This window comes from Glycine soja, chromosome 11, assembly GCF_004193775.1.
Source record: "Glycine soja cultivar W05 chromosome 11, ASM419377v2, whole genome shotgun sequence".
In the NCBI taxonomy this organism is placed as follows: Eukaryota; Viridiplantae; Streptophyta; class Magnoliopsida; order Fabales; family Fabaceae; genus Glycine; species Glycine soja.
The window spans coordinates 24,297,491-24,325,290 of NC_041012.1; the positions used below are offsets into that span (position 1 = coordinate 24,297,491).

General features: G+C 36.9%; 1 pseudogene; it reads left to right on the plus strand.

The window, feature by feature from the left end:
• The first annotated feature begins 2,011 nt into the window (after positions 1-2,011).
• LOC114377170 lies at positions 2,012-20,234 on the plus strand (annotated as a pseudogene).
• The last annotated feature ends 7,566 nt before the right edge of the window (positions 20,235-27,800 follow it).

Consider the following 27,800-nt stretch of genomic DNA (forward strand, 5'->3'; position numbering starts at 1 on the left):
GCATAAAATTTATGATTTACTACTATTTTACTTTATTATATTATTGAAATGTTTAATTAGTATATTATTTATAGATATTTTATTATTTTTAGACTTTTATGCATCTACGAGTTAAATTCACAAGATAAAACTCTCACAAATCTATATAAACTCTCAAATTTCATCATCTTACTCCATAGTGCTTAAACGGAATGTTATGATGCTATTGGATTGGGGGCTATAAAGTTAGAATCAGCAATATTGTGGGGTGATTGACTTACGGTGGGTGAGGCGGTGCCTTAATAATTAGGAGGGGGTGTAAGGCCAGCAGATTTAGCGCTAAAGGAGGGGGGATATAGATTTCTGATATACAATTTAAACTGCTTGTTTTCACATGCCCAGTTTGCTAGCTAGGGTTTAATAAGTATTTTTATGTTAGGTGATATCAATACAGATTAACCTCATTGCTCCAATCTGAATTATCTATCTTTGTACCGTGTTTTGTTATTTGGGTACCACTGTACCATGTTAATGAAATGTGTTTTGATGATTTTAGAAAAAGAAGCATACTGAAAGCCTGCATGACACTCAGTAATACTATTAATATATCCGAAGAATAATATTGATGTATTTTTATTATTAGTATTAGTATATTCTTCAAAAAGTCAATATACTTCTTTTTTTTAAAATCATTTGTAAAGATACTAAAGTAATAATAAATTTTTTTGTGGAAAAAGTAATAGTAATTAAATTGTTTAAATGTTAAACTAAAACACAGAAGCATATTAAAAGTAATTTATTACTTTCTTTACAGTAAAAGTAATTTATTACTATAAGATCCTTCCTTTTCATAATAAATTGTTCTCTTTTTTTTTTTTAACGAATACTCGAAAGAAACATTAATCAAGTAGAAAATATTATATAAGTTAGAGAAAAAAAGTTATACACTTTTATAGTAAAAAGTTTTACTTTATATATGATTTAATTATAATATATTATATATGATAATTTTATTTATTTTTATGATAATTACATTAAAAATTAATATAAAAGTATTTTATACTTTGAGTACAATTAAATTCAAGAAATTATTCTTTATTATAGCAAAAACAATACAGAAATCAATGACCCACAACAAAGCATATTCAACAAGAGAAATAATTTTTAAAAATTAAAAGTCATTAACCTTATCCTCACACATATCTTTGAAACGAGCTAAATATAAATATGAAAAAATTATGCATTTAAATATAATATTGTTTTCATTAAAAAATATAAAATTGTTTTATAACGTGAATCATTTATAAATGACTATATATAATAAATATATTAATTTTAATAATAATTATATTAATAATTATATTAATAATGTTTTATTACTTCATCGGTACTTATAATTATAAAATTCTTTTTAGAAATTTATTTATTTATTCTTATAAGATCTTTTTCTACCTTCTAAATATAATATTTTTTCTACGTACTTTTATTTAATTATTTTTTTTCTAAATATTAATAAAAAGTAATTAAGTGAATAAAAAAAGAATAATTTTAAAATAATAATATAAATAATGGATAGATCTAACGTGATTAACTAAACTAATTATTTTTCTTAAGAAATACATATTAATTAAAAGAAAGTTAGATACGAGAAAGAGATATATGAAAAGATAGAATTATTTTATATTTTTAATCATTAAATTCTATAAATACTTTTTAAGTATTTTTTTTTTCAATCTAAATTGGGAGCCATCTTTTTTCCAAAAATTTCATAAAACAACAACGTATTTCTCTTAATTTTAAATGTTTTTTAAGATACATCGAAGAAAGGTAAGAGAAACAAAAATTGTAATTATATGCTACATACTATGTGTTTTAGATGATCAAATAATCAACCTCATACCTCATACCTCGAATCAGAATCAGTTACTAATTACTTACTAGTTTTAGTTTGATACTATAAAAAAGGAATGATAAACAGAGAACACAATCATGGAACACAAAATATAAAAAGCTTTAGACATAGAGTTATAAAGGGTCCAACAAGACAGCAACATCTTCACTCAACAACCTCACCCTCTTTGTCTCTCGCATTCTCGCTTTCCAATTCCATAAATCCTCTTTTTTGTTTTTTTCTCTATCCACACCAAACACATAAACATAACCATCCCTCTTCTTCCTACCCATTTATGCACCCACATCCACACACTATACATGCACACAACAACAACAACAACAATAACAATTTCCACACACACACACACTTTGCAGAATCATCATCATAGAGAGAGATGGGAACGGGTGCATCGAAGGACGCAGATGAAGGGAGCAAGGAAGAGCGTGAGAGGCTCGACCATGCAGGTGGCCAACTCTACGTGTCTCTCAAGATGGAGAATCACAAGCTCACAGGGGACCTTGTTCCTCACGTTTATGGCTCCGTTCCTCTCGTGGGTTCTTGGGATCCTTCCAAAGCTGTAATTTTGATCCCTACCCTTTTCTTCCTTTGGTTCGTGTGTTACTGGGTGTGTCTTCTTTTTCGTTGTTTCTCATTGCTTTTTTGGGTTTTGGTGTTAGCTTTTCATGGAGCGGGAATCGTGTCAATGTGGGAACTTAGCTTTGTTGTCCCACCTAATCACGGTAATGCCTTTTACTTTTTTGGTTTGTGTTTCCAATTTTTTTTTCCTATTCAAATATTGCAATTTTTAATTAGCTTAATTTCTATGCACGATCGCTAACAAAAAAAGTTTTACACTCGCAACCAATCAGAAAATATGGTAGGAGTGGTGTCGGCTTTAAAGGTAGTTATTGTAAGGTTTTGATTGTTAATCAATCAGAAATCATGATAGGTGTGACAACTTTCAAGACATTTATTGTAAAAATAAACAAATTTACCATACACCTCAATTTCTAATTGAATGACAAAGTAAAGAGTGCATTTTCTCTTTTTTTTTTTTATAATATCTCATTAACTTAACAAAAGTCTACTCAATAAAATAATGGATAATGTCTTAAGCTTATGTGGAAAAAAGGAAGGAAAGTGTGGCTCTTGGAAATGGCTTTGTTGCCTTCACCATGAGGAGGGTGTCTGGTATTGAGGTGTCTTGGCAATTTTGTGAAAGGAATGGAGTTTGGTGATGAAAAGTGTGTTGTGTGTGATTGTTAGCATGGGGAGCTTTCAATTTCAAAAGTATATTTGGAACAAAAGATAGAAAAACTATCCTTATATAAAAGTGCAATTGAAGGGGTGTTTAGCTTTTTGAACTATGGGCGGGCTTCAGAATTTAGCTTTGTTGTTCCACCTAATTGTGGTAATGCTTTTTCCTTCCTTGCTTTGTTTACTTTGACTTTCATTGGAGTTTCAGGATTTTTTTCCTTTGGAAGTTGTATTTTTTAACAATTTGTCTCTTGTTTTTTCCTTATCTCATTGACTTAACAAAAGTATGCTCAATAAACAGTAGATAATGTCTTGAGATTCAGAGGTTATGGGGGAGAAAAAGGAAGGAAAATGTGACTCTTAGCAATGTTTTTGTTGCCTTTAGTGTGAACAGGGAGTCTAGTATTAAGGTGTCTTGGTGCTTTTGTGAAATAAATGGAGTTAGGTTATGGAAATTGTGTTGTGCATGATTGTCTCACTAGTGAAATTGAAGGGATGTTTAGTTTTTTGAATAATGCATGGATTTCAGAAACCTTGGATTTCAAGTTCCTGTTGAAGCCTAAGGACAGCACAGCAATACACCTTGTTTTGTCGAGGAGGGTCCTAGCCGCCTGCTTGTGGGGGGAGCATTGCAAGAGGATGCAAGGCTTGCGTTGTTTAGGCTTGATAGTGGCGAGGTTCTTCAGTATCAAGTGTTTGTTAAAGCAGACAGGGTTTCTCCCTTTGACCTTGCAGCTAGTTGGAGGGCTTATCAGGATAAATTCCGTCCTTCATCTGTGAGATGGATTCCGGATGTGAGCATAAATTCAGCACCTCAGACCGGTGGGGAGGTAAGATCAAAATAAAACCCCTCCTCTTGGCCACCTTCATTTTACTTTGTAATCCTCTGTTTCCTTGTTATCTGTAGAACAGTGTTAATCTGGTTCTAACACTTGAGATAGTATGTACATGCCAGATGTCTTGCACTTAAAACCTCACCTTTTTCTAGACAATATATTTCAACTTGAAGTGCAAAAATATTGGTCAGGTTGATAGTCCTGTTAATTTTATGTTTTGATTGTTCCATATCTAATGTAATGTAATTCTTTAATTCCAACTAATTTAGGCTTACTTTATCTTTTTGGTTCAGAATGGTTGTTCTGTGGGTTTGGAACTTGATCTTGAGCATTATGTTGTCCCAACTCCCGCAACTGCTGCAAATTCAGCTCATGTATATGCCGCTAACATGACAGAGAATCCAAGGTCACTAATTTGTGGGTCTGGCAGCAGTTCATATCCCATCAAGGTTTTACTTTCAAAATCGCATTTTAAAATTATGATTACATTTTTAGTTATTTACAGCTCTTATTGTTGTGAGGATGATTGACTAATTAAAAACTTGAATCAGTCCTAGGATATATTGTAATCCCTTTAATAAATTCTATGTTCTTATTTTCAATCTGTTCATTTTTTTCACCATGTATCTTTACTTTTTTTTTCTTTTTCTAATGAATCTGTAACTGTATGTACATAAGAATTTAATTCGTTCGATTGAACATGCCTTCTATGCTCCTTAGTTTTTATTATCAGATAGATGCTTGATATTATAATGTGCAAATTTGGTGCTCTATCATGAATCTTTATTTTTCTGTATTTGTAATGGATCTATAACTTTATTTACATAAGACTATTTCTTTCAAGATTGACTATGCATTGTCTTCTGTTTGTTGATATCTGTGACTAGCAGGCAGATGCTTGAGTCTACAAAGTATTAATTTGACTCTCTCTCTCTGTGATAAGTTACTATGTCTTTATAAATTTTAAGTAATGAATTAAGAGGAAATACGCAAGGAAGTAGGCTATAGATTCTATTGACTCTTGATCCTGCAATACATAATTCATTACATCTAATAGGTTATGCTGATGTTCCAATCAGGAAATGCAGGTTATTGTGCCTGATCCATCTAAGATGTTTCAAAGTTCTGGAATGGTTGAATCCAAGTCAGTTGGAACATTTTCACCTCTGCAAAAGCAAGAGAGTCAGAGGGGACTTTTTGTTGATAGAGGTGTTGGATCTCCTAGACTTGTAAAATCTTCTAGTTCATATATTTTCTCTACTGATCTCAATTTGGATAACGAAACCAAGGTCTGTATACATGATTTTCATTTCTTGGTTATTGTTCAAATTTATTGTTAGTCAACTAACTTATTGTGTTTTGAGGTTTCCACAAATAATTGTCTGTTCCTTTACCTTTTTATTGATAGAATTCAATGCCAGCTGCTGCTGGAGCTGTCGCTGCTGCAGCTGTTGCTGATCAGATGCTGGGTCCCAAGGAAGATAGACATTTGGCAATTATCCTGGTATTTTTCTGGCATTATGAGTAGTTAGATACTGATGCAAAACTTGATAATTAGTTTCGATTTTGTTATGAGATAATTAGTTTCTATCTTGTTTAGTTTCATATTTCTATCTTGTTTAGTTTCCTTTTCTATGTTATTTTCCCGAGTTTTCTTTTTATTATGAATTCTATTTAGAGCCTTTGGATTTGAAATTATTTAGTTGCAATTTGTAATATGAATGATATTTCTTTGATTTATATCAAAATTCTTCTAGAATTATGTGTTGAATTGTTTCTTACTCCGCTGCACTAGTTACTCATTAATTTTCATAGTTTTAGTAATTCTCTCAGCCTCTCTTTTTTTTATTGCTTCAATGTGGAATTCTAGTCATATATTAGATAAGATTTGGAATTAAGAATATATAATGAAAGCTAGAATTTGGAAATTCCTGGCAAAAATGTCATTTCCATTTGTAGTTCATCAAAGTTAGTAAATTTGTTTTTTTAAAAGTAAATTATTTTTAATTTTTTACTAATTTTTTTATGTAGGTGGGTCTGCCAGCCAGAGGTAAAACTTTCACTGCAGCTAAACTTACAAGATATCTTCATTGGTTAGGTCATAATACCAAACACTTCAATGTTGGGAAGGTTGTTTACATTCTTAACATCATTCATCTGTTTAATCAATATACTTCGACCTAGTGCAAAACTGGAAATATGTCAAGTATGAACTATGAAGATTAACCCACTTATTTTTGGATGTCACAGTATCGTTGCCTTAAGCATGGAGCTAATCAGGTAAAGTTTATTGTACGAATCTGTGAAATAATTTATGCCTTCTCATTCAAAGATTATCTGCATAACTACAGAATATATTTTTTTTTTGGAAAGCAACAAATATATATATTTTATTAATCATAGAAACAGCAGCACCAGAGGTACTGCTGATGATTTATACATAGGTGCAAGGCACCTGATAACATCTACCAGCATAAATAAAATCCAAGCTATGACGCCACCACATATGTAGATCTGAGTAACCCAACTTAACCAAAATAGTCCCCAAGATTTGAAGACCAGTGGTTGAACGAAATACAAAACTTTTTATCTCTGGTCTTTACCCAAGACCATGTTAGGAGTAAAGCGTCTTCCATCACTTTGGCTGGATCAAACCGGTGACCTTGGAATACCAAGAGATTCCTATGCTGCCATATTGAGCTTGATAATGCAATCCACCATCGACACCATCTTTTATGATTCCTCCCACCTCCAAAACCATCACAGAATTGGGCAAAGTGAGCTGCTGGCGTAGCTGCAAGTGGACCAACTATCCTACTCCACCTCATAGATTCCCACCATAATCCGCTGGTCAGTTTACAGTTGAAGAACAAGTGCCACACAGTGAACACACCTGATCCGGAATGACTACATTTCTTCTAAGTAGGTTATATCTAGTGGGTAATCTGTCTTTGATAAGTCTCCAAGAGAACACCACAGCCCTTGGGGGGATGTTCAGATTCCATATTGTCTTGTAGATGTTGGCCTCTGGAATCTGACTGTTAGTAGATAGTAGTAGTTTGTAAGCTGATTTAGTGGAGTATACACCCGAAGAATCAGCTTTCCACAGCATAGTGTCCTGCAGATGTGGCTGAATCTGAATATTATTAATTGTTTCCATGAAATCCACTGCTATATCCTGTTCATGGTCAAATAGATTCCTTCTCCATTTTAGGTCCCAACTCCATTGACCCTGAGAGATTCTTCCCATGCTGGAAATAATATTATTCTGCTGTCCACTGATCAAGAACAGCTGATTAAATTGCTGTTGCAGGTTATATTCAGCCCCCAGCCATTTATCTACCCAGAATTTGACTTTGTCACCACCCCCTACCTTCCAAACCATATGTTGATGGATAGAGCTGAATTGAGGTTGCTGAGATAGTTTTCGAAGGTCCCTCCACCATTGGGAATGCCAAACTTTATCTCTGCCAGTTGTGAGATCTGACCAACCACCATATTTGGAATTTAGAATTCTGACCCATAACTGATTCTGATTAGATGATAATGCCCACACCCATCTTCCCAACAAGGCTGCATTAAATTTGACAATATCCTTGATCTCCAGGCCCCCAACCTCCTTGGGGAGACAGATGTCATCCCACTTCACCCAAGCTATTTTGTTGAGCTCTTGACACCCTCCCCACAGAAAGTTTCTTTGCAAGGATACCAATTTCAGGGCTACTCTTCGTGGGATTTTAAAGAAAGACAGAAGATATATGGGTAATGCTGGTAAAACTGAATTAATCAAGGTAGCCTTCCCTGCCATTGATAGGGTTTTCTGGTTCCATTTAGATAGTTTGGCTTCATATTTTTTTATCAGTGGTTCCCACACCATACAGCTAGATGGTTTAGCCCCAATAGGGATCCCCAAATAGTAGAAGGGTGTCACCATATGCCTGCAATTCAGAAACTGAGCTGCACCATGAACCCAACCGGTATCATCACCAAATATCCCCACATAGCTCTTTGAGAAATTAATCTTCAGTCCAGATGCCATTTCAAAACCCCTAAGCATTGCCTTCAACACAATTATGTTGTCCCATGTAACTTCACCCACAAACACTGTATCGTCTGCGTATTGCAAAATATTTACAGCCTCTTTCTGCTTCCCAACCAAGTAACTTGTGAACAGATTTTTGTTTGTTGCAACCCTCATCATACCAGTCAAGCCTTCTGCTACAATATTGAAAAGCATAGGGGCTAAAGGATCCCCTTGTCTCAATCCTCTAGTGGGGGCAAATTCCTTTGTAGGGCTGCCATTAATTAAGATTGATACAGTGGCTGATTGCAGACAAGCATTGATCCAATTTCTCCATTTAAGGCAAAAACCCATCCTATCCAGCATATAGTCCAGAAATGACCATGAAACCGAGTCATAGGCCTTTTCAAAGTCCACTTTCAAAATCATTGCTGGCTTCTTACACCTTTTAGCTTCCTCTTCTATCTCGTTAAGAATCAAGGCTCCATGAAGGATGTGTCTATCCTTTATGAAAGCCGATTGCCTTTCATCAATAAGGTCAGCCATCACTTTGCTAAGTCTGTTTGCCAATAGTTTGGCTATGACTTTGTACATACAGCCAATGAGGGAAATGGGTCTATAGTCGTTAAACAACTGGGGGTGGTGTGATTTAGGTATTAAGGCCAGAAAGGATGCATTACTGCCCTTAGGGAAGCTTCCATTAACATGAAATTCATCCACGAATCTCCTGAATTCTGGTTTTAAGACCCCCCAAAACTCCTTAATGAAATTAAAGTTGAAACCATCCGGCCCAGGACATTTCTCTCCTCCACAACTCCACACAGCTTCCATAAGTTCATGATCTTTAAAAGGGGCAGTCATCTCCCCCCTTTGCGTGTGAGTAATCCTCTTGAATTGAACCCCATCCAAGGTAGGTATGTTTAAGCTTTCCTCAGTGAATCTACTAGCAAAAAATTTAACAGCTTCTTCCTTAACCACTTTAGGTTGCTGAACCCAAACATCATCAATGAAGATGCCTTGAATCGCATTATAATGTCTTCTGAAGTTTATGGATTTGTGAAAGAATGTTGTGTTACTATCACCTTCTTTAAGCCATTTAATCCTTGATTTCTGCCTCAAGAGTGATTCATATGCAAATGAAGTCTCCCACAACTCCTGCTGAATGGACCTCATGGACTTAACTTCATCCTCCGACAGGGTTCTATCCTGGGCAATTAAATCAACTTCATGCAGCTTCTATTTCAGTTGCAGAATTTTGTTATTATTGACATCCCCATTCTGTATACTCCACTGTTTAATTTTGGATTTCAGGTTCCTCAATTTGTTTTTGAGCACAATACCACCCCAACCAGGTTGCTGGTCTCCACACCACACTTCTTTAACCATATTTTGGTACTGTTTATTATTAAGCCAACAGTCCAGCACCCTAAATGGCTTAGGGCCCCAATCCACCAAATCTGTTTGCAAAATAATTGGACAGTGGTCAGAATAATCTCTGTGGAGAACTTGCTGTGAAGAGTCAGGCCATTTCACTAGCCACTGCTCTGAAACCAAGCATCTATCGAGCCTACTCCTCACAGAACCATTTGGCCTACACCAAGTAAATCTGCTACCAAAGCTTTTAATCTCCTGAATTTCCATGTCTGATATCCAATCATTGAAACCAGAAATGTCAAGTGTGCCCAGACTCCTTTGAGATGAACCTATTCTTTCATCCTGGCTTCTAATGCTATTGAAATCCCCAAGGAAGCACCATAGGCCCTCCGGATTAGATTCCTTTAGCTGCCTCAACTCCTCCCACAGTTCTCTCTTCCCAGCAAGATCACATGGAGCATAAACATTGACAATGAACAGCTTCAAATTATCCTTAATCCATGTCCCTGCAATCATTAGGAAACTCCTGCCTTTAACCCTCCTATCAACCTCGAAATGTGAGTTGTTCCACATGCAGAGTAGGCCTCCAGCTGTGTGGACTGAAGGGACACTTTCCCAGGATATAGTGGAATCACCCCATATGTTTTGACACATGTTCTTAGTGAAATTCCCCTTCTTTGTTTCCTGCAGGCATACCAGATCCACTTTGCACTTTAAATTAAGTTTTCTAATGGCAGCCCATTTCACTCCCCTGCCCAGGCCTCTGCAGTTATATGATAGTATTATCATGGTTAAAAATGTTTTCTCCCATCTCAGTTGCCAGCATATTATCTCTCTTTTCCATGTCTTCCATTAATCCCTTAATCTGCTTGATATCCCCCTGAAGGGTAAGGCCCATTTGGTAAATTAGCTCACATTGCTTGTCAGTACTATCTTCGTTCTCTCTTTGTGGAACAACATTACTTTCATCAGTCGGGCCATCTTGTTGGGCTATTTTCTTTTTACAGCCCCTTCTCCTTGAATACACCTGCAATTCCTGCTGCTGCTCTTTATGCTTATCATATACCTTGACTTGGGCCTCGGGGGTGGTAAGTGGGCAAGGCCCAAGATGCTGCATGGTGTGGGGTTGAGAATAGATATAATGGGGGGTGTGAGGGCCAGTTTGGTCATAGTTGCTGTCCATAATATGACTGACCATAGGGTCAGCCACAGACTCAACAGGGAGGATTGCAGAGGCTTGGATTAAAGGTGTGGTCAGTTGATTACTGGTTTCAGAAACCTTATCACACTTTTCTCCTCTATCTACTGCGTTTTCATCAAAACCGACAGGGTAGGCTGAAATTTGACCTTTGGCAGATTCAAAATCTTTCCTCTTTGGGCTGGTTTTGCTGTTCGAAGAAAAAGTTGAAGCAGGCTCGTTGTCAGTACGGTCATTACCCACTGGGCCATCTAGGTTCGCGTGACCAGTGGGTAATAGAGCTAGGGGGGTATCGTGGCAGTCGGCGACATGTTCTCCTTCAACAGCAGGAGCGCCGGCGCCGGGCATCGGAAGCGCAACGTTCGACCACGACTGGAAGGTTGCCGTGTCAGCTTCATCAGAAAGAATCTCATCAGAGGATCCCCAATCGCTCCTCACGTACCGGTCTCCAATTGATTCCGCACCACCGTTTTCTTCAACCATGAATACGCGATGGTTCTCGCCTTCAATATGGACAGCAACTTCATGTTGTATTAATGGTGGCCAAGGTGTCCTGATAAGGATCCTAGCCCTATCAAGTCTCTGCATGTGCTCGATGTCGTCGTCAACGTCGACAAGATCCCCCACCGGCGCCACTAGCTTGCGAAAGTTCTCCATCTTCCACGCGACTATCGGAATACCCCAGCACCGAAGCCATACCAGCCTGTTATCGGTCCGTAACTGAGGATTCCATTTCACCATGGAATAAAACAAGGATGATCCTTGTTCTGTCTCATCTCGTATAATCGCTGCCGCTCTCGTGTCAGAGAGTCCGAGAAGAAGGGTCATATCGTCTCCCAAGTACTTGGCCGAGACACCTGGGCCTAGGTGCCATGCCATTTCCTCTTCTAGTCTTTCAAAAATCTCCAACTTCTTCAATCTACCCACCCATACATTTTCGTAACGCAACTTGTCATCATCGGAAATGTCCAAAGTAAGCGAAGAACATGATCTCCGATTGCTAGGACAGTGATTGGCTGCCCTGTTCGAGTGATTTCCCCTGTTTATCGGCGAGGACAACACCTCTGCATAGGTCCTGTGAGTTGGCTTGTTCCCTGCTGCTCTGCGAGACGCTTCTTCCATACGAATATTGTCAGCCATGGCCACCTCCTTGTGCACGCGCTTGATAATGGTTGGTTCCTTCGCTGTCTTTCCCCGCCCATATTTGGGGATGTTGACATGTAGTTTGAGTCCCCTTATGAAGCTGTTGTCCAAATCCCTTTCAACTCTTCTTTTATCTTCAACACCTTTGAGGCGAACGAAGCCGTAACGCCTTCCTTCCTTGTTTCTCCGTTTGGGGAGGAAAATTTCTTTTACCTCCCCCCACTGTCGGAAATGGTTCCATAGCTCCGCCTGAGTTACCTCCTCCGGGAACCTGGTGAAATAAAACGAGGTAATATCCAAGGCATCCCTCCAGTTCCTTCGGTGGTACTTGTTCTCCGGTAAACGCCCTTCCACGTCCTGTGATTGTGTGCGCAGGTGCCGCCTCTTCCTGTACCTCACCGTCGTCCACTCGTACTCGCCATCTTTCGGTTGTGCTTCCTTGGAGAATCGATCACTGTCAGTGTGTATCGCTCTATCATTGGCTCTCTCTCACTATGTCGTTGATTCTCTCTCTCGCACTGTCATTGACTCTCTCTCTCGCTCTGTCGTTGACTCTCTCTCTCGCGCTCACTCTCGCACACTCTCTCACTCTCACCATCTCTCTCACTACAGTATATATTTAAGTGCACAAGTTCTCATGATTGATGAAATTTTTTGTCTCTCTTATATATTTAGTGCTTTATTTTTGCTTTTATTTACATCCCTCATTGCATGTAGTACTATATTTTGATGTATGATACTGATTGTCATGAGAATAAATGTGGTTCATGATAGTGCGAAAGTTACGGCAGGTGAAAATAATGCCAAGGCAATGTTTATCTAACGTTTTGATAAGAACCTTGGGATAACTGCACTACAAAAGTTAGCCATTGTAGTTGGAGAGCTCATGACCCTATAAACTTCACACTAGAATCCCCTACTTCCAATGTAGGGACTCAAGTCCCATACATTACAATTGGATTCTAACGTCTATGCACTAATCCTAGGTGAACACTACAATGCTGGCAGTTCCAATGTGAGACTCAGGTCACATTCCTTGCAATTGGATCCTAACACATTTTACTCAACTATTTACTTTTCTAAATTCTAAAGTTCAAATGAGTAACATATAGGAATGAACTCATCGGAATATGACACAATAGACTTGGAGTTTAGAAACTGAAAAGAAGGTAGTAAGTAGATAATTTGCTAAAAGTTTGATGGCCAGTGATTGTGTCTTTTTAACAAATGTAAGGCCTCATACACATACACACCCATTCTCAATTGTTAGATAACCGTGCACAGGGCTTTGCTTTGACACACCCCCTACTTCTATATTTATTATCGCTTTAATTGCTGCTTCTCTGGTAGATATTGATGGTATTTGTGAGCCTGAGATCTAGGCAGAATTGCTACATATGAAAATGAGCACAATTTGTAAAGAAATACCCCACCTGTTTCTATAGAAGAAATGGGAAATGTGCTCAATATCATTCAATTGAATAGTTGACCCAGCCCCACCACCAAAGGAATATTGTGTAGGACTGTGACATTTTGTCCCTAAATGGGTGTGTTTGCAGCATTACTCTTTTAACAAAGTTGGTCTGAAAGGAATATTAGTTTGAAATTCTAAGAGATTCATATTGTAGAGAAGGCCCACAGTTGTTGATGCTCTGTGGGCTTCATACTGATTTTAGATGGGGTACTTGTTTTGTGGTTTTTCATACCCCAGGGAAATGGTTGAAAGTATGATCACGATGCCAAAGACTTGTGATTATTTGACTTGTAGACAGAACAAAATTGAAGTGACGATCTGTTCTTAAGTTCTCCTCAGTTGTGTCCCTTTTAATGGAACCAAAATGTAGCACGTTTTAACCCCCTTCCATGTTCTATTATTTTAAATTCACAAAACAGAGAATAAAATCCATGTGTTATGTCCCACCTCATCTAACACGTTTGTCAAACACTAGCTTAGTTTCTGACTTTCTGGTCAGGTGTAATGTGTTCACTTTTTTTTCCAATCTGATTTTTTTTTAAAATGACTGATTAACTTTTCATTGGTAGAAAATAGGCATTGGCACAAAATAGCAAGTAAGCAGGTATTCACAAGGACTTACTTCTCACCTAGTCTGAGTCACTTGACCTGAAAGCTTAGTTATTAAGCTACGAGAGACAAACAACAGTTTTTATAACTCCAACACACCCCTTCAAATGAAACCCCAGTGGGCTTGAAATGTGGACCTAGTATAGTATTACAGTGTTACAGGTTCCTTGTGCTGAACTTAAATATTTACATAATGAAATTTATGATGGAAGGTGAAAAGTATTGAACTCTAAAGTCTAACCAGTTAAAGAAGCTGTGATATTTGGGCCAAACCCTTAGAAGGAATTTTATAACTATCAATATCAATGATCAAATATAATCTCTTGTCAGTAAGGGTCGTAAAGTTTCAATATTGCAACATCATGAGGCGGTGACAGCTGATTCCCTTTCTAACTGTTTTATTCTTGAAATAAAGATGTTGCACTAGCCTGTCATGTTTCCTTGGGTAATCTTAATCACGTAATATTCTTCTTTGCAGTCTGCTGACTTCTTTCGAGCTGACAATCCTGAAGGCGTGGAGGCACGCAATGAGGTAATTTTGATCCTTTTTCTTAATTATTTAATTTGAACAGTTTAATTGTGAGTCTGTGACAATTGACCGAGTAAAATCTATAGCTTGCACGCTAGGCCATAAGGTTTTTATTACTACATGAATTAATATGAAGTAACACCACCCAGCTAATCTAGACTAAATGAAACAAAAGAAAAATTCATATTGGCAGGCATCAACATGTTTAGACTGTGTTAGACTTTAATGTAATGCTACTTCTAATATTTGATTTATAATAGATGGTTCTCATAAAGTTGACACCACATTGACCCTTTCTCTGTGTACGTAGTTTTAATGTATCACGTGCCATTAGGTAGCAGCACTGGCATTTGAAGATATGATCTCTTGGATGCAAGAAGGTGGCCAGGTAAGATCATTCTTGTTGGATATTTTTGTTACTTTGATGTGTTCTTTCATGTTATTTTGCATGTTTTAATTTCTATTTAGGTTGGGATATTTGATGCCACAAACAGTAGCAAAGAACGAAGAAACATGCTGATGAAATTGGCTGAAGGAAGATGCAAGGTAGTCAAAGATGGCACTGAAATAAGTATATGATATGAGAATGATAAATTTAGTTTTGAACTCTTCTGATCCATCTTTTTGTGTTTATGTTGTAGATAATCTTCCTGGAAACAATATGCAATGATAGAAATATAATTGAAAGGAATATTCGCCTTAAAATTCAGCAAAGTCCTGATTATGCAGAAGAGTAATGTTTCATTAAAAACCTATGCTATCTTGTTGGCCATGTGGATACATATGCAATTAACTTTCTTTTGCAGGCCAGATTTTGAGACTGGATTGCAAGACTTTAAAAATCGTCTAGAAAATTATGAGAAGGCAAGTCTACAACGTGTACTTTTTATGATTTTTCAAGCTGAGCTTTTTCCTTAAATAATGTTGATTCCATGCACCAGGTTTATGAGACAGTTAATGAAGGATCTTACATAAAAATGATTGATATGGTCAGTGGGCATGGTGGACAAATACAAGTAAGCTCAATGTTTTATTTCATTGAACATAATTATTTCGGATAGTTCATTATCTAGTTGACTAGTGTAAGAGATTACATTTGATAGTTTATTGTCTATATACTAGCTGTAATTTGATAGTTGAAAGGTGATGGAATGAAGTAATATCAAACAAGAAATCTTTGATGAGATTAGCATAAGATGTGTTGGACATAATTGGTTCGGGAACCAGCTCTGTTAAGTTAGTGACTTAGGTCAGGTTAGTAATTTTTACCAGACTCTAATAGAAACTAGATGTAAATTGTAGTTGCAGCAACGACTTAATGATGGTATCTTGGAATTGAAATGGTTTAGTTTCGCGAACATTGCTTTCCCTTTATCTTGCTTTCCCTTTGTCTTATTTATTCCATGGTTGACTGAAAGCACAAAATTCAAGATGTGTTTGTGCTGAGAAGAAATAGTATTGGAAAGGAACATTGCTATCATATGAAAGTGTTATGGTGTACAGCAGCATCAGAACTAGCACAGTGGAGACAGACAAGCTAGGAAGAGTCATAGTCAGTGTTATAAACTTATGATCATTGACGGAGTGGTTAAGCATTGACTTCAGAACTTTTTTCTTGCCTTAGAATTCATTGGCTCTTCTTATTTTTGTGAACACTAGCCGTGATTGAATGTAGAGTACCTGTGTGTGTGTCCTTGAATTTTGCTCTACCCATTTAGTTTCAAGTGACTTTGATTGCTAACTGTTAATAGCTTCTGTCTTTTGGTCTAGGTGAACAATATCAGTGGCTACCTTCCTGGACGAATTGTCTTTTTCTTGGTAAGTATTTTTGAAGGATGTAGTTAAATACCAAAATTACAGTCGAAGATTGACACATGCGCACACGCACACAGCACAAACAAACAAACAAAATAATTAAGATTAGTATACTATCTGACCCAATATTGAGAAAATTAATGTAAATGACCCATCACTCTGAACTTTTATCCTGTGAAGGTACAAAGTTCCTTACAACTAACTCACATATTACATAATACACATAATTGGGTTGGTGTTACGTGATGAAATGCATAATTGAGCTTTTGTAATTGGCCTTGTGGAAAGCCACTTAGCCTAGAACTTTAAGGAAGCAGCAAATTTTACAAATCTTATTGCCCAGGGTTTGACTTCATAGTTTATAGGACAGATGAAGGAACAGACTTAATCTTCTAAACATGAAGAAAACATTTTTATGATACTTACCCTTATAAGTTATAACCCCTCAATGGAAAGTTCTATTATCTGAACTCAAATCCTGATATACTTTTCTAGTCTATCTGAAAGAACAAAGTGGCTCTTGTAGACTGTGGGCTAGACAGCTATTAATTATAAAGGGATCATGTTTCTTAAGTTCGTGTTTTAGGAATAATGGTGATGTCATGGTGCAGGATAGTGAAATATTTATATTTAATAGGGTGGGGTTTGAGGGCGAGCCCTGGTGCAGCGGTAAAATTGTGCCTTGGTGACTTGTTGGTCATGGGTTCGAATCCGGAAACAGCCTCTTTGCATATGCAAGGGTAAGGCTGCGTACAACATCCCTCCCCCATACCTTCGCATAGCGAAGAGCCTCTGGGCAATGGGGTACGAAGTTTTTTTTTTTAATAGGGTGGGGTTAGGATTTCTTGACCAGATTAAGGTTAAAATATTACTGAGCTGAACCATAGTATTGTATGTTCATGTTAGGGAGATTTAAAAGAATTAATAGGTAGCTAATTCTGTTTCTGCTAGTGTCCAAGTCATCTTATGTTAAGGCTAATTCTGTGGAACAGGAAATACACAAAACCCATGGATGCTGGAACTAAGCTAATTAACTAGTTTTTTTATATTCACTCATAAATTCATATGACTATAATAGAGTGAATAGGGAAAATAGTTTGTTATGCAATATTAGTTTGTTATGCTGTTATGCAATAGTTTGTTGCTGCTCTATATAAGAGCATTGTATTCATTATTTCAGTAGTGATCAATACATGAGAAATAGACTTTACTCTCTCTCTTTCTCTTTTATGATATTCTATCAGACTACATCCCTGGAAAATGTTACTAGGGACATTGCACTGCTCAGTCTAAATTTGATTTGAATAGACTTGCTTTTCTTGGAGTGAGTCATGGTTATAAAAGGAAAATGTTTTTTTAATTAATGGTAGTTGAAATTATTATGTAGTGTATAAAACTAATATCTACAAAGTTATGCATAGGCTTCGTATCACTTGTAACTTATGAATAAACAGAAACTTTATTCTATTTCGTTTTCATACATTTCTATGAACCTAAATTTATGTGATGCAGGTAAATACACATCTTACACCACGCCCAATTTTACTTACCCGACATGGGGAAAGTCAGGATAATGTTAGAGGCAGAAGAATTGGAGGGGATACTGCAATAAGGTCAGATAACAAATGAACAATCTGCTCAATATTTTGATTTATTAACAAATAATTACTCAGGAAAGTGGGGTTTTATTGTTGGAACCTTCAAGCTTCCCTGTCTTCTTTTTCTTCAATCTACCCCTCCCCCTTTCAATTGTAGAAATAAGTCTTGTTGTCTTCTATTTATAGTATTATGGCACAATTGGTTTCTGAGGGAAGACAAAGGTAGTTAGATAATAAATTCAAGGACTTTGTTGCAAGGTTGAAATGGTGTAATAGTTCTAACTCCTCTATCCTTGAATTGTTGCTTCATTACTCTCTTTTCTAATGTGATATCTGGCATTAAAATCATTTTCAATATTTGGCTGAATACCTTGAACACTATGCAATTTGTTATAACAGTGAGGCTGGAGAACTTTATTCAAAGAAGCTTGCCAAGTTTGTTGGAAAGCGTATCAAATCAGAACGGGCTGCTTCTGTAAGCATTATCTATTGTATAGATTCAAACTCTACCTTTTCCATTGAAATTCAATGCTCAAACAAAGTTGACGCTTGAAAACTATTATCCTTTTACACTTATGGCTTAGGCATTGTCTGCTAAATCTGCATATAACATTTATGTTGAACTGTGATCCAGTGTCAATGATTATATATCATTTATAGTGAATCTGCTAAACAGCATGTATAAGCAAGTATTAAAGGGAATGATGATTTGTGATATTTGTAACTTCTTGTCTAGATATGGACTAGTACACTGCAACGAACAATTCTGACAGCCACTCCAATTGTTGGATTTCCCAAGGTTAGTGTCATACTTAAGTTTATGGTTGTGTACAGTCATGCTATTTATTTCACGAGAAATAGGTTGACAAATGTACACATTTTGACTTACTATCTATAAGTTAGATACAATGGCGTGCACTTGATGAGATAAACGCAGGGGTGTGTGATGGTATGACATAACGCAGAAATCAAGAAAAACATGCCAGAGGAGTATGAGTATGTTTGCAGACTTGTAATTTCTCTCTTATTTGCAAGTTGAATGCAACTAATATGGCAGATAAAAAGAAGCACAATGTGAAACTTCTTTTGGTTTTGGGGTTAGAAGATGCTGTTTAAACTCAGTAGTTATTATTTCCCTCCCCTCTTGTCTTATTGCAGATCGCGCAAGAAGGACAAGCTTAGGTATCGTTATCCTCGTGGTGAGTCATACTTGGATGTCATTCAAAGGTATATTTTATCTTATAAATATTATTTAGTTCCTTGCTTCAACTTGCTTGATATAAATAACTCAAGTTTTAGTAATAATACAGATTAGAACCTGTAATTATAGAGCTTAAGCGCCAACGAGCACCTGTTGTTGTGATATCTCACCAGGTTGTATGCAAGTCATTAAGCTACATTCATGCTTGTAAAGACTTTATATGGTTGACTGTTCTAATCCGTGAGGTTTTTCCATACGTTTCACATTGCAGGCAGTTTTGAGGGCACTATATGCTTATTTTGCTGACAGACCTTTGAACGAAATTCCGCATATAGCGGTAATTTGTGAATTATTTAGCTGAACTTCTTGTTCTTACTAGATGGGTGCATATTAAACATGGAGTTGATGCTTTGTGCTTATTGACTTGGTTGCAAATATTTAAACAATGAGTAAAGCCTAACTTCATTCCTGATAGGAAAATGATGCATGGACACTTGTGTGCTACTACATGCCTAGAGAGAGTTAGAGACAGAAGAAAGAAGAGTGAAGATATGATAGTTGTTATGATGTGACAAGAAGAGAGAAAAATAGAGTGCATCAGTTAGGTGTATACATTGTGTAAGTGTTTATGTATTATTACTCTTCGTGATATTGTATGGGTCGGTCATTTTTGGAAGAGGGGCAACGTAAATAATATTTTCCTATTAGGAATTAAATCAAAGTTTTAGTAAAGTTGAGGTCAGGGACTAAAATGACAAGTGCATACAATTTCAAAGACAAAATTGAGGATTTACTGAAGCACAAACTACAGTTGTTTCTAGTTACATTACATTAATTAAGGGAATGGAGATTGCCTTTCTTTGCCTACTTATATTGTTTTGTTAACAAATTTTTGTGGGGTTCACATTGTCAGTTGGAGAAATCTTCACTTTTGGTGAATGATGATGAATATGTTGAAGATATCTAACGTGAGATTTGTGATTTCCAGGTTCCTCTTCATACGATTATTGAGATACAGATGGGAGTCACGGGTGTCCAAGAGAAAAGATATAAACTAATGGACTGAAATGAATTGAAGAAAAGTTTCTCTTTCTAATACCATACTATGGCCTACAAACCAATTATCCATTCTTCTGATTTTAATTTATTGGCAAAAATGTAATATTCCCGTAAATGGACTACATTGTTTAAAATTACCATAATAAAAGGAAGCTATGCTCTTCAAATTCAATATTATTTCATTTCAAGTGTAAATGACGTATCTTACATAAATATCATATTTCCATCAATAGCTAATACTCATTCTTTAATATTATTATAAGTTTAAGCTCTTGATTTTGAAGATGTGACATTCTTTAGTTTAATTCTTTGTTCTCTCTAGATATAAGTGGTAGTAAGTGCCGTTAATATGTAAGATTTTGTTAGTGGCTAGACTGGAAGTACAATAATTAGATTGTGGAGATATAAGAGAAAGTGAGAAAGGTTGCATATTCCATCTCTTTTACTAATAAAAATTAACAATCTAATAGAATTGAAAAAGAATGCTGAACATTACGAATATATGGAAGTGATATGTAATCTTTTTGAAAATTGCTGGTAGGTTTATGGAATACCAGGAAGATGGTAGAGCAAACTATTATTCTACAGAAAATAACTAGAGAAAATATAAATAAATGCTTTCTTGCCTTATTTCATTATTGTGGTGTATTTATAATGATCATATAGGGATAGGATTTTGGCACTCATGACCCATAACAGAAATACAAAATAATAGAGTAGTGGAATCATGCTAGTTTTTTATAACTGTGGTAGTGCTTGTCGGCAAGGTGACATCTTAGGTGAGTGGAATCAAGCATAATTGTGGAGATATGTTGGTGTTTTATGCACCCTCTTGGGCCTGCTCCTTCCTGGGTTGGGTTGCAGAACAACCTTGTCCCCAAGTTTGTAAGAGGTGTGAAGAGTATTCCATTCCTCCCAAGAGGTATCTTTTGGTGCTAGGTCGGCCCACTGAACCAAGACTTTTTGAACTGGTGGAGTGTTGTCATTGTCCCATTTCCAGTCCAAGATCGACAATGGTTCGACCACATGATGGTTCTCTGAATGTAGTGGTGGTAGAGGATGCAGTTCAGGGGGGTTGGTCCCATGTTTGGCTTTAAAAGAGATACATGAAACATAGGATGAAATTTAGAGGATGTTGGCAATTGAAGGCGATAAGCCACTGGGCCGATATGCTCCTGGATGCGAAAAGGACCGTAGAAACGCTTAGAGAATTTCGTGTAAGATGGTCTGAGAGAAATTTGATGATATGGGCGAAGGCACATGAAAACCAGTCACCAACATTGTAAACAACATCATGACGATGTGAATCGGCGATCCATTTCATGGCAACCTGGGCCTTAGAGAGATGATACAGAAGGTCAGAATGAAGTTGGGCTCTTGTCGTCATTAATTCGTCCATGACCTCAACCTGGGAAGAACACTCCAAATACTGAGGTATGGAAGTAGGGGCCTTGCCATAGGTGGCTTGAAATGATGACGCACCGGTGGTGATGTGGACAACAATGTTGTAGGACCATTCCGTGAAGGAAAGAAAGGAGCACTACTTGATTGCTTATTGTGAATGAATGCTCAGAGATATTGTTCGAGGATTTTGTTGAGTACCTCGGTCTGGCCGTCGGTTTTTGGGTGTACAAGGTACTCATCCTCAACTTGGTCCCACATATGCGAAATAGTTCTCGCCAAAAGCTGCTAATGAATATCAGGTTGCAGTTAGAGACTAGGCTTATTGGGAACCCATAGAGCTTGGAAACGATGTCCATGAAGAGCAAAGCTACCTTGTGAGTTGTATATGTTGACGATAGAGCACCGAAATGAGAGCCTATAGTGAAGTAGTCAACCACCACGAGATTGGCGAAGCCTTATGACGAGGGCAATCCGATAATGAAATCCAGGGAAAGATCTTCCCAAATTGCGACAAGAATAGGAAGGGGCTAGAGAAGCCTGTTGGCTTGTTGGTCTCATATTTGGTTTGTTGGTATATGAGACATTGGGGGATGAACTTGCGAACATCTTACTTCATGGTGGTCCAAAAAAAGTTGTCATGTAGACTGCAAAGAGTTTTGGTCGTGCCTAGGTGGTTGCCCAATGGTGTGGAGTGAAATTCTTCGAGTAGAAGGGAAATGAAGTTGTGATTGTGGGGAAGCCAAATCTTCTGCTTGTGGAAAATGAGACCACGTCAAACTCCGAAATCAGGGTGGCTTGCCGGAGTATCTTGGGTTTGTCGTGAGAAAACGCTGAACTCCTAGTTATCATGAAGGGACTGACAGAGTTGTTCTACAAATTCAAAGTTAGGCATAGAAAGAGAATAATAGTGACCGGTATTGACATTGATATGCGATAAGGCGTCTGCTACAACATTGTCTAATCCTAGCCTGTATTGAATTGAATAGTCATAGCCCAGAAGCTTAGCAAGGTAGTGTTGTTGTTCCGATGTTTGGCTGACCTAAGACATGAGGTCTTTAAGGATCTTGTGATTAGTAATGATTATAAAGGGTTGGTAAAGGAGATAATGTCTCCATTTTTGCACTACTAAAGTAATAGCAAGTAATTTTGTGATGTATGTCGATACACTCTTCAATCGGGGGCAAAACACTTTGCTAAAGAAGGCTATGGGGTGCGACTGTTGTTGGATAACAACTCCCATGGCAGTGCCTGACATGTCAATCTCCAAGGTGAATGGAAGTGCAAAATTGGGAGAAACCAAGATGGGGGCTTCCGTCATAGCCTCTTTGAGATGAAGGAAGGCTAGTTGGGCGTCCATGGACCAGTTGAATTGGTCCTTACGCAAAAGACTAGTCAAAGGGCTAGCGATGGCAGCATAGTTATAGATGAAGCGCCGGTAGAAACTGGTGAGGCCCAAGAAACCCCGTAATTCGGTGGTGGACGTAGGGGGAGGTTAGTCAAGCATGGCACTAATCTTAGTGGGATCGAGGACGATGCCGGTGGCAGAGATCACATGTCCCAAGTACTAGAGTTTGTTTTTTGCAAATAGACACTTAAAAATGGAACTTGCTCTAAGCTAATAGCTTGAAGATCTCTTCCAAGTGAATGAGACGCAAATCAAGTGAGGGACTATATATAAGGATGTCATCGAAGAAGACCGCCACGAATCTATAAAGGTACGGCTTAAAAAATTTGTTCATTGTGGCTTGGAAGGTGGACGGAGTGTTACAAAGTCCAAAAGACATCACCTTATACTCATAATTCCCTAGTGGGTTTTGAAAGTAGTTTTGGGTACATCCTCGACTGCCATGTGAATTTGATGGAACCCTTGTCGATGGTCTAGTTTCGAGAAGCAAGTAGCAATACCTAATTCGCCCAACAGTTCATTGATGGTAGGCATGAGGATGCGATCCTTGATGGTGATTACATTCAACGCGTGATAGTCTACGCAGCATCTCCAGCTTCCATCTTTCTTCTTCACCAAAAGGACAGGTGAAGAGAACAGACTCTGGCTCAACTGAATCAATCCCGTCTGCAACATGTTAGCCATATGTCTTTCTAACTCTGCTTTCTGACTGTGGGGGTAACGATATGGGCGAATATTAACGGGGTTGGAATTGGGTTGGAGGTGGATGTGGTGGGAGATGAGGTGTGGGGGAGGGAGCTCGGCTGGTTCCTGGAATAGTTGGTCATAACAGGATAGAAGGTAGGTGAGAGGGAGAAGACGAAGGTGGGTTGGTTTGGGATGGGTCGGGTGTCTAGGTGAGTTGGAACAGAGTCGAAACTCCTTAGGTTTGCACCAGACAACGCACTTGGTGGGTTGAGGATGAAACGGGCTGGAGTGGTACATCAGTGCGCAAGTTAACCTAGCGGCCCAAAAGGGTGAATCACATTGTAAGGGTGGTGTAGTCAGTAAGTGTGGGGCCCAAGTCTTGGAGCCATTAGACGCCCAGGATGATGTCTGCTCCACTGAGGCCCAATATAAACAGGTATGGCATAAATAGGTAGTCCTGGATAGTGAGTGAAGTATGGGGGCAAACACGATGGTAGAGAAGAGTGTCATCGTCGCCAACCATGACCTGAAAGGGCTTAATGGCTGTGGTGGGAAAAGTGGGAAATGCGTAACCCAAGCCTGTATGAAATTGTGGGTACTCCCACCATCCACCAGTATTGTAGCTTGGTGATGACTTAGAATCCCATAAATGCAAAAAGTAGTTGGGGAGGCATGCCCGACATTACGTTGAGGCTCGGGTGAGGGGAGTCAACGACCAAAGGTTCCGGCAAGTTGATCGAGGAGTCTGTTGCTGAGGGAGACAATGATAGCTCTGACTTGTCATATGCGATAAACAAGTGTAATCGGGGCTTACATTGGTGGCCAGTGACCCATTTCTCGTTGCAGTGGTAACACATGCCTCTGTCCCTACGGTTTGTCAATTCTTCAACAGCTAGGCATTTGACCGAAAACTTGGGAAATGCTGGTAATGGTGGGGAACTCGTTGTAGTTAACAACGCCAGGGGAGCAGATGGTGAAGGAATCGAAAACCGATTGGTCGTGAAGCTTGTCTTCCTGTAACTTGGCGAGGGCGATGGCTTGTAGCAATGACAACGATTGCAATGCCTGAACTTTGCGATGGAGTTCGAGAATGAGTTCTTATATGAAGCAACTCAGGACAAAAGGTTGAGCGAGGCCCACAGGCCGATTAGATAGATGCTCAAACTCTGATAGGTAATCATTCACAATTCCCTTTTGTCGGAGCTTGAACAAAGCACTGTGAGCTTGAACTTCGATAGGTAATCATTGTAAAAGCAAGGCACAAATCAAGACTCAAGGGCCTGTAACATGGTTGGCCATGAGGTTAAGAGCCCGTTTCGTGACATCCACTAGTACTAGTAGAGGGCTAGGCCTTCCATGTAAAGCGATGTCACTATCAAGCGTTCTTTGTCTAGCACACCTTGGGAGTCAAAGAATTGCGTAATTTTAAAAATCCACCCTAGTGGATCCTTACCATCAAATCGCGGAACGCCCAATTTCATAAGTGGACGAGGGGGTAGAGAAAGGGTTAGTAATGGTGGTGAGGAACATTTAAGGGTAGGTGGAGTAATGGTAAGGGTAGCAAGTCATACCAGGATAGAGTCAATCTTGCTATCCATGGTCGACTGGGCTTGGGCTAAGGACGTGTGGTTTTGTGCGAGGGAGTGTTGTCCCTGGGTAAGTCAAAGGATAACTTCCTCAAGGTGTTTTGTGGATGCTTGCCGGGTGTTGTGCTTAGGCATACCGACAACGTTGAGGGTAGGTCAGACCAATTTGGTAAAGCAAGCTACTATTCTACAAAAAAATAACTAGAGAAAATATAGGTAAATGCTTCATTGCCTTATTTCATTATTGTGGTGCACTTATAATGATCATACAGTGATAGGATTTTGGCACTCATGGCCCATAACAGAAAAGTATAATAGAAATGCAAAAATAACATAGTAGTGGAATTGTGCTAGTTTGTTATAATCATGGTAGTGCTTGTCGGCAAGGTGAAATCCTAGGTGAGTGGAATCAAGCATAATCGTGGAGATATGTTGGCGTTTTGTGCACCCTCTTAGGCCTACTCCTTCCTGGGTTGAGATTGCTATCAGAAGATGCAACCTCTTTCCCGCGATAAGAACTTATATTCTATTTTTAATATTTTACTCCTTTGATAAAGTAATTCATAATATCTCAGCATTCACTCCTTATTTGATATGAATTTGTCTCCTCTAAACTAAGTAAATATGCAAAAGTGAAAAAGTAAGGTGATTTTATTGTTAATCACAAGTACTTCAAAATACTTTGTAATCTTTCAATAATTTAAATCAGTGGTGAATAAATCTTTTACAAATTTAGTCGCTTTACAGGGATTAAATATAATATGGATTACTTTATTTTTTCATAAACGATCAAATCATATTTTTCATTATATTTTTAAGAGATTGGCATATGTTGTATTTTTGTTTATATTAATATAAAATTTGTATGGACAACTTTTTTTTCTTTTTGTTTAGCACTATCAAGTGCCCGGTTTAAATCTTTATTATAAAGACGTGATATTTGTTTTCAAATTTTTGCTAGAATTTAATATTTTAGTTTTTATTGAGATTAAATCTTTTTGACACTTATTTATTTTTGCATTCAAAGTATTAATTAATTAAATTGTTTCAAACTCTCTTTCACTTAAACATGTATCACTAAAAATTAAAATCGCATTTTTTTCATTTGAAAATATAACCTCATTTTCTACAATTTTTTTAATATCATGTATTGGAGAATGTTTTCACATCTTGGGTCACACATAGTTGGCACTCACCAACACATAGACATAGACTCAGGACCGTGGAAACCATAAGGCCAATGAGACTTTTGCCTTAGGCCCCCAAGAGTTTCATTTTATTTTTTTTACATTTTTAATATTTTTTTGTCAATTTAAATTATTTAGTGGTAAATTTTGTTAAGATATGATTTATTATTTGTAATCATTTTTTCATTAATAAGACTACATAATCTTAAGTTATGAATATAATGGTCATCGTAAATCATTTATCTAAAATTTTAATTTTATTTCAAAATGTTAAAGAAAAATATTTTGATGAAAAATATTGATTATAAGATCACACATTTAGTTAAAATTTTATTTCATGTTGATATTTTGTATACATAAATTAATTTAAATCTTTAATTGAGTCAATTTGAAATTTGAATAATATTTAAAATACCAACTCACAATTTTTTTTTAAAAATTAACAAAGTGTATTAAATTAAAATTTGAAGTAAATTTTATTTTAGGTCTTATAATCTCTATATATGACTCTCACCAGAACATATATAGGCTAATGACCCTTCTGAACTATTTTGAGAAAATATTGTTTTTTATTTCATATTTTTACTAATATTTGTAAAGAATAATGAGAATTCCTTGATTACAACCTCCAATCAAACAAAATCAACCAAGCCATTAGAGGACATAAAGAAAAGGGGCGGAGGTTATTTTCTAAAAGTGATTTTATTTTCACACCTCTAAAATAAAGGAATTTATTAATTTATTACCAAAAATAAGTTAACAAGTTATAACTATAAATTTTCTTTATTAATTCTAAAAGACAATTCAAGTGTAAGTTAACAAACTTCAAAACAAAAGAGGTATTGAATGTATATATCTCTCTATATATATATATTTAAGAATAACGGTCATAATACATATATGGAAACAACATTAACATAATTTATGATAATTAGTTTGATTCCATAGAATTAAGGCAATGCATTCATTGGATGCCGTAATTAAAGGATTCTCATTATTCTTTATAATAATAATTTGAGTTTAATTTTTGTGTATTATTGTTGTACAAATATTTACATCATCAATTAATTAAAAAGCATGACTTATGTAATATTTAAGATAATTATTATATAATATATTAAGTCTCTTTAAAATTCTTGTAAAAAAAATCACTTTAATATTTTTACCTTAAGTCTCAAAATGTCTATACACAACCCTGCATAAACTCCGTAGGAGAATATCCTCCACCACTCATGGTATACACATTACATACCTACTGTCTGTTACGGTCAATATTATTAAAAGTTAAATTTTAAGTCTATGAATATTTTTTTATAGTTTTTTAAAAATAAAAAAGATCACACATGTTACTAAAAAACTTTACATATATTTCTTTTTTTTAAGTATAAAAGTTTCTCTTGATTTTCACTTTAGGTCTCACATCCTGTTGGTCAACCCTCTCCATGCATGTCTGTAAAAGACTCCACTGGACAGAGACATCATTGCAAGGGTAGAGTCTACAGCCACCTACATCTTGACTTGTTTGAAGGAAACAATGAATTGTT